Source organism: Tiliqua scincoides, unplaced genomic scaffold (genome assembly GCF_035046505.1).
Source record: "Tiliqua scincoides isolate rTilSci1 unplaced genomic scaffold, rTilSci1.hap2 HAP2_SCAFFOLD_67, whole genome shotgun sequence".
NCBI lineage: Eukaryota > Metazoa > Chordata > Lepidosauria > Squamata > Scincidae > Tiliqua > Tiliqua scincoides.
In genome coordinates, this window is record NW_027101650.1 from 141,571 (window position 1) to 150,449 (window position 8,879).

An 8,879-nucleotide genomic window follows, 5' to 3' on the forward strand; every position below is an offset into this window, starting at 1 on the left:
TTCACCCCAGCACTGTCTGTTCTAGTGGCTGTCTGCTGGTATTCCTTTGCATCTTTTTAGATTGTGAGCCCTTTTGGGACAGGGAGCCATTTAGATATTTGATTTTTCTCTGTAAGCCACTTTGTGAACTTTTAGTTGAAAAGCGGTATATAAATACTGTTATTAATAAATAATAATAATAATAATAATAATAATAATAATAATAATAATAATAATAATAATAATAATAATAATAATAATTTCCAGTGCTGATGCAGCAGTGCCAATGGGGTGTGCACTGCATCTTGTAATGGGGGAGGGAGTCACAGAGGCCTCCTCAAGGTATGGGGGCATTTGCACCCTTACTTCAGGGCTGCATTGCGGCTGCACCGGTGCTGAAAAGTTGGATAGGATTGGGCCCTAAGGCCCTAATCCTATACACACTTTCCTGGGGGTAAGTTCCATTAAAATTCATGGGGCTTACTTCTGAGAAGACATGCATAGGATTGCACTGGAAATGTTTCATGTCCCCCCCCCCCCCCCCAAACCTCCAAGTTGGGGCTTTCCAGAGATGGGAACCTCAGGAAGAAAAATGTTTGTCGGTCTGGTTGGCAAAATGCTATTTCGATCCCGGGAGATTAAAGGTTCTATTGGAAAGGCAAGATAATAAAATCTAATAAATAAAAACCTTCCCTGTTATTCTGTGGGAAGAAGCAGTGACAAATATTTGCATTTTATAAATTCTTTGTGTCACTTTTAATCTATTCTGTGTAATAGATCTTCTCCCAGCAGAACACCCCCAATTCAAGTATTGATTTAATATTTTAAAAATGCCCTGTCATTAAGAAATACCCAATAGAGATCAGCATTACTAGTCAGTCTGAAGTCACAGAAATAATTAATAAAAATATATATCTGGACTGGGGTGTGTGAGTGCCTGTGTCTATGAAAAAAGGTTATTGATTTACAAATCAGCTATATTTTCTATAAATGAGATAAGCTTATAAATCAGTGCAATGTTTATAAATCCCGGACACCAGCTAAAAATCAGCAGCTTGGTGCATAAATCCAAAATTGTGCATATAAATAAGGGTTTGCAAGAGCTTGAGTATAAATTAAACCTAAAAATATGGCACTGGGTGCCAACCTGTTCCATACCAGCTTAATCCACAAACTCATCTACAGAAGAAATTCTGAAGCATTTTAAATGAGTTCTTTTTTTTAAGCAAACAAGTCTGTAGAGCTATTGGTTGGCAACCTTCAGTCTGGAAAGACTATGGTATAAGCCTACAGCACCCGGCATTCCCAGGCGGTCTCCCATCCAAGTACTAACCAGGCCTGACCCTGCTTAGCTTCCAAGATCAGACGAGATTGGGAGATAGTGTTCAGTATAGGGAGATGGTTGGCAACCTTCAGTCTCGAAAGACTATGGTATAAGCCTACAGCACCCGGTATTCCCAGGTGGTCTCCCATCCAAGTACTAACCAGACCTGACGCTGCTTAGCTTCCAAGATCAGGCATGCGCAGGGTAACAATTAAGCCCAATCCTATCTAGGGCCTATGGCAGCGGATCTTGCAAACTGCTGCTTTGGGCACCCATTGTGGTGGCACAGAAGCGGCGCCACCATTGCACATGAAAGAACCACTGGAGGAAATGGCTAGCAGAGCCCTGTATATGTTAGACTCACCTCCAGGTGGTGGTGAGGGGAGTTCCTGCGTGGAGAGGCGCACGGAGAGGTGAGGAGGGTAGGGTGTGTGGAGCAGACTGGAAGGTACGAATCTTGGCACCAAAGGCACAAGCCAGCTCTTGACCCCCATTTGTCAACACCTGTCCTGACCCCTTCCGCTCCTTGGATATATATCAGCAAAATAGCTGACGTGAGTCTGAGAGAACCATGGGTGTTAGGGCCTGAAAGTCCTACAGAGGAGTAAGAGTGTAACCCCTGGGGGCTGTGAGAATCTTGGCATGGGAGCAAGGTAGCAAGGTCATTTGGGGTCTACAGGTGCTGCCTTGGAAAGCTTCTTTCCTAGGGGTCCTCTAGGCTCTGGCTTAGTTTGAGGGCCTGGGATTCAGCCCTCTGGTGGTCCTGCCTGCTCAGGGTCAAGCTGAGAGTCAGCGCAAAGGTGCTGAGTTAGGTGGTAAGAATTCTAGACCTTTTTCCAAACTGAGATGGGATCTCAATCAATGTCCCCTCTAATTTTCACCCAGAGCGCATGGAGCCCTATGGCAGCTGTGCAGGGGGTGACAGTGGAATGCTCAGCGATGTCATCACCAATGTCAGTGATGATGTCATCACCGAGCTCTAGAATGCTGAGAGGGAAGCTGCACAGGGCTGCAGTTAGAGCTGCACAGAAGGCTGGCCTCAATAATCATTACACCAGCCCTGCAAGGTAAGTAAGTCAGTGAGTCCCAAACTGTGGGTCAAGACCCACTGGTGGGTTGCGACCTGCTTTTTGGTGGGTTGCCAAAGGGTGATGGAAAAAATCAGATAACTGTTTCAAGCCCTGAGGCTATTCAAAAATCAGACACTGTGGCTGCTAATTACCCTGGCAAAGAGCTCAGCTTTCACAGTTTGCGAGCATGTGCAAATATTGGGAGATAAATGCTTGAGGGTCTTTTTCTGGTTATTGTTTCTTATAAATAAGTATTATTTCTTTCTATATCTCCTTTTTCCAAGTCTGGTAAACCTAGGCGGGTCCTGATAGAGTGTCATCTTAAAAAGTGGGTCCCAGTACCAAAAAGTTTGGGAACCACTGAAATAAGTAATATTATCCCCATATTACAGGCGGCAAGAAGCAAGGATGAGGCAGAGGGGAGGACACCCTCTCTAGGGCCACCTAGTGAGCTGAAACTTCCTTAAGACCACCTCGAACTAGAACCCAACTTCTAAACATTGTGAATCTTTGCAGACACACCATCCACACAGATGTCTGTTTTTGGCTGCAATCCTAACCTCACTTTCCTGGGAGTACGTCCCACTGAACATAATAGGACTTACTTCTGAGTAGACCTGCTTAGAACGGTGCCCTTTGTTCAGGACATGGCTATTCCATTTCTTTTCCCCTGAAACGGAAGCAAACTTTGTGCAGACCAGAGGCTCTTTTCCATGCTATCCCCCAACCCTTGTTGCATTGTTTATACTGTATATTTTATGAGCACCAATGTTATTACAGAGTTCTCAACAATCATTTGCTAGTGCCTGTGACATAATTGAGTACAATTTTATTACCCTAGTGAGCAGGTATAAATATTTAATTCATGCGCACCACATGACGAGGAGAATTCTTAAAGCCAATAAATCTTTTAATTGTTTTGCTCATGCAACACCATGCCTTCTGCGATGCACAGGGGTATCCGCTCAAAGTGCTCTATCAATCCTAGGTGGGTCATTTCTGTTTCCTAGAACACTTTGTGTTGCCTCTCAAGAATTTGTTTTAAAAAGAGTTGCACATTAAATTTTCCTTTGGCTTCAAAAGTTCCTCGAGAAAACAGAGAGGAAAGGATAGAAATAAGTGGAGACTCTGTGTCTAATCAGGGCCGGCCCATTTGTGGAGTAGGGTGAACAGAGTCTGTTCCAGTGGCAAATTGCAGGGAGGGAACAGTAGATTCTCAGCCACACACCCCCAGCCACGCTCATGTGCTGTGGCCAAGGCCAGCCCATTCCTGAGGCCAACGGATGCAGCGGTTTGATGGGGAGGTGTCCACCTCCACCTGCCTATTCATCTCTTCACTGTTCCAACTCACACTCTCTGGACAGTGACATGAAGACTGGTTGAGAGCAGAAGAAGGAGGGTGCCAGAGAAGCGGGTGGTGGGCTAGGGTGAACTAGAGTGTGCTAGGATCTTTGCTCTACCAACCGCACTGGTTGCCATAGTGTTCCCAGGCGCAATTTAAGGTGGCAGTTATTACCTTTAAAGCCCTACATGGTTTTTGGAGACCTAGAGACTTGAAGGACCCCCTTCTCCCATACCTCTCTGCACACTTCTGTGGTCTTGCTTCAGGTTCCATTCGAGGTGCAGGATATTTTCTGTGGTGGCCCCTAACCTGTGGAACTCCCAGCCACAAGAAACAGCAATGGCTGGCTGGCTGGCTCTCTCTCTCATTGCTTTGAAATGGAGGGTAAATTCAACTAACGTTTTTTCAACTAGCCTCCAGGTCTACAGAGCTTGCGTCCTGAGTACACTTCTGTACTGCAGCGAGTCATGGACTCTTCGCTCACAACAGGAGAGGAAACTGAGCACTTTCCACATGCGCTGCCTCGGCATCACCTGGCAGGACAAAGTTCCAAACAACACAGTCCTGGAACGTGCTGGAATCCCTAGCATGTATGCACTACTGAAACAGAGACGCCTGCGTTGGCTCGGTCATGTCGTGAGAATGGATGATGGCCGGATCCCGAAGGATCTCCTCTATGGAGAACTCGTGCAAGGAAAGTGCCCTACAGGTAGACCACAGCTGCGATACAAGGACATCTGCAAGAGGGATCTGAAGGCCTTAGAAGTGGACCTCAACAGGTGGGAAACCCTGGCCTCTGAGCGGCCCACTTGGAGGCAGGCTGTGCAGCATGGCCTCTCCCAGTTTGAAGAGACACTTGGCCAACAGTCTGAGGCTAAGAGGCAAAGAAGGAAGGCCCATAGCCAGGGAGACAGACCAGGGACAGACTGTACTTGCTCCCAGTGTGGAAGGGATTGTCACTCCCGAATCGGCCTTTTCAGTCACACTAGACGCTGTTCCAGAACCACCATTCAGAGCGCGATACTGTAGTCTTTCGAGACTGAAGGTTGCCAACATGCTACATACATTAATATATTAGAGATGGAACTTATGTGAATGAATGGAGGTCTTGCAACAGCTCAAGGCCTATAAAAGGCCTTGCACAAAGCAAGACCAGCCTTTCCTTTGCTGCCACCGCATCACAGACATGAAACAGCAAGCAGGGGAGGAAGCGCTCATTCTGCAGCTCACCCGAGAGGTCAAACAGTTGCCTTCACACCGAGAGCAGTTACATCCGGCTCCAGCAAGTCTCTGGAGGGCCAGAAGATCATTGGAGACTGGGGGCTCTCCGCGGGCCGGATTGGGAGTCCTCAAGGGCCGCAAGTGGCCCCAGGGCCAGAGTTTGGGCACCCCTGTTGTAAAGTATACCAAAATAGATATACCAGAGAAATGCTTGCATGCCAGTTTGAGAGGCTTAAATTCTTCTATTGTAGAAAGCAAAGTGAAAGTGCATTAGGGCCTAATCCTATCCACCTTTCCAGCACTGGTGCAGCATAAGACACCAAATGTCCCCATACCTTGAGGAGGCTTCTGTGACTGCCTCCCCACCACTGGATGCAGTACACACCCCACTGGTACAGCTGCACCGGCACTGGAAAATTGGATAGGATTGGGCCCACAGTCACTTTAGGGCTTCGTCATTTGCATAGCTTTTTTAAAAAGCTTAAATAAAATATCACGAAGTCTCACATTCCCTTTCCTGTTCTCATCCAGGAGTCAGATGCACCAAAGTTATAAAGTTATGTTAATAGGCGATACTTAGGAATGAATTATTGGTAATTAGGTTCCTCCCTCCCTGCTCCCAAGTCTTAAACACTTAGCAGGCTTTCATTAGTTTAAACCTGCGCGTTAATGGGGGAGGTTCAACCTGCCTTTTGAAATGGTAACAACCAGCATTCCTTCGCCAGATGGGGGGCATCCAGAGAGATTTGGTCCCCACCGCTTTTGTTTATACAGGAAATTATTGTTTTGTCGTCTAAGGGAATTCAAAAGAGGGACTCGGAAGGCAAGACCAATCTAGATAAAACTTTGTACCAAATTAAATACTCTAATTTGTTTATGTCAAACTCTTTGCAGAGCAAGAGCAAGACGCTTTCCCCCCACCAATTCAAGAGGCTTCTCTGCTAATATTTTGTTTGGAAATTTAAAAAAAAGAGAGAGAGAGGTTGAAGCAATAACAACATGCATTTCATATCATTGTATTTTTATGACGGGTCAAAACATATGATGGGTATTCGCAATTCTGCTTACCAGAGCTGAAAATCATTTTCAATTTCTTGTTTTCAGATGAACCTGCCAGGTCTGAGATCGGTGACCGAGGAACCCTTCTTAGGCTTGACTCAAAGAGAAATCTCTCTGGCAAGCACAAGAGACCAGGGCTTCCTGGTGGCTACACTGCACCTTTGGAATGCCAGGAAATGTGGTTGTGCTTCCTGCTTTTTTCCCCAGTTGCTTTATATGGTATTATGTGATGATATTTGCATTTTAATTTTTAATATGTTTATATTGTTATTTGTCTTGGATGATGTCTTATGGATGATGGCCGGATCCCAAAGGATCTCCTCTATGGAGAACTCGTGCAAGGAAAGCGCCCTACAGGTAGACCACAGCTGCGATACAAGGACATCTGCAAGAGGGATCTGAAGGCCTTAGCAGTGGACCTCAACAGGTGGGAAACCCTGGCCTCTGAGCGGCCCGCTTGGAGGCAGGCTGTGCAGCATGGCCTTTCCCAGTTTGAAGAGACACTTGGCCAACAGTCTGAGGCTAAGAGGCAAAGAAGGAAGGCCCATAGCCAGGGAGACAGACCATGGACAGACTGCATTTGCTCCCGGTGTGGAAGGGATTGTCACTCCCGAATCGGCCTTTTCAGCCACACTAGACACTGTTCCAGAACCACCATCCAGAGCGCGATACCAGAGTCTTCCGAGACTGAAGGTTGCCAACAAAAAATATTTGTCTTGGATTGTGATTTATAGGAAACATGGGATATAAATCCATGAATGGGAAAAGAGTGAGCAATCAAGAGTAATACATAGGCCAACACTAACTACTATAGCTTACTGGCCTTAGAAAGCATAGATAAGGTTCAAATCAAGAATGCAGATTTCAGGTCCAATCCTATCCAACTTTCCAGCTCCGGTGTAACCACTGTGCAGCCCTGTGGTAAGGAAACAAATGTTCCTATACCTTGAGAAGGCTGACTTCTCAAGTGACCAGTGACTGCATCCATAGGATGCAGCTCACACCCTACTGGCACAACTGCACCAGCACTGGAAAATTGGATAGGATTGGGCCCTTAATGTGTTCAACCGCATTCCTTGCTGCATTACCTGAACCCAAATAGCTTAAACAAAGGAACAAGCGTCTCTTTAGCACATAGCTGAAATAACACACCCACTGTGTTTGTGGTGCAGCAACTACAGCGCAAAGTGTAACAGGAAGTGTTGCTTTACCCAGTGTGTCGTTAACCTGCGGAACTCCTTGCAACAGGATGTTGCAATGGCACCTGGATGAGATGTCTCCTTAAAAGGAGATTGGATGGATTTATGGAGGAAAAGTCCATCGCGGTTTACAAGCCATGACGACTACATGCAACCAAGAGAGGGTGCTTCTCTCCAAAGGCCAGATGCAAGGGATTGGCAATAGGATACAGGTGTCTTGTTGTCTTTACTACATGAGGCATCTTGGTGGGCCACTGTGAGTTCTAGGAAGCTGGATTAGATGGGCCCTTGGCCTGATCTAGCAAGGCTCTTCTGATGTTCTTATGTCCAGTACTACTATCCTACTCCAAAGGTATGATAGACCCAGTCCACTGGAATTCTACCCGCCTGCACCTTAACGCCCAGTTGCACTCATAAGAACATAAGAACATAAGAACAGCCCCACTGGATCAGGCCATAGGCCCATCTAGTCCAGCTTCCTGTATCTCACAGCGGCCCACCAAATGCCCCAGGGAGCACATCAGATAACAAGAGACCTGCAAGGCCTCCTGGGAATTGTAGTTAAGAACATAAGAACAGCCCCACTGGATCAGGCCATAGGCCCATCTAGTCCAGCTTCCTGTATCTCACAGCGGCCCACCAAATGCCCCAGGGAGCACACCAGATAACAAGAGACCTGCAAGGCTTCCTGGGAATTGTAGTTAAGAACATAAGAACAGCCCCACTGGATCAGGCCACAGGCCCATCTAGTCCAGCTTCCTGTATCTCACAGCGGCCCACCAAATGCCCAGGGAGCACACCTGATAACAAGAGACCTCATCCTGGTGCCCTCCCCTGCACTCTTACTTCTCCAGCCCTGGTGCATTCAAGGAACCCATTTGCATTGCAAACCCTTGATCTTACATCCACCAGCCGTTACATCAGTTCCAGCATTTGGAGTGAAGACACTACCTGACCCACAGAAGCTACGGCCAGTTATGCATCCTCATGCGCCCTGTGACTAAAAACTTCTGACCCAGTCCCATCTCCATACTCCATGTGATTCAAGCACAGACAAAATTCAGGGCCAAATCCTATGCCTCTCCTCTTCCCCAAAGAGGAAGGCTGTATCCCACAAGGCCAGGGAAGCAGTTGCAGGTCTCTTCGGGGTGAAGGATCTTTGATTCTTTTACTCCTGGTGGCCCCAATGGGTCTCTTTGGATCTGTGCCAGCTCTTTACCTCGCACAGAACTTAGGAGACCCATGCTGAGCTCCTGTAATGGAAGATCAGAAGATCATCAGGTGGATGATGTGATGTTGACAGCGATTCCCTGTTTTGACTGACAGCTCTGGGAAGGGCAGGGCAGGCTCCACAGCTGTAATCAATCAAGGCCAATGGAGACGCTGATGGACACCTGAGCTTCATTTGACCTTGATGGGACTTTGAATGGAAGTGGACTCATAGACTGAAGAGATGGCTCAGCTGGCTAACTTGGACTTAACAAGGTAGCTCACAGCTGAGCTGAATTTGGACTTAACAAGGGGCTGCAGGATAAAAGGCAGCTTCAGAAGGAGCAAAGGGCTGGCCAAGCAGGACGCTGACCCAGCCGGAAGCCGGACGCTGACCAAGAGGGCTACCTGACCCAGACCTACAGGAAGAGAGGACTGCCAGGACCCTGCTGGAGGAGACACACTGCTGGAGAGGA

The 8,879-nt window shown here is 47.1% G+C and overlaps 1 pseudogene; it reads right to left on the reverse strand.

The window, feature by feature from the left end:
• Positions 1 to 1,263: 1,263 nt before the first annotated feature.
• On the reverse strand, positions 1,264 to 1,386 carry LOC136636037 (5S ribosomal RNA; annotated as a pseudogene).
• Between the last annotated feature and the right edge of the window lie 7,493 nt (positions 1,387 to 8,879).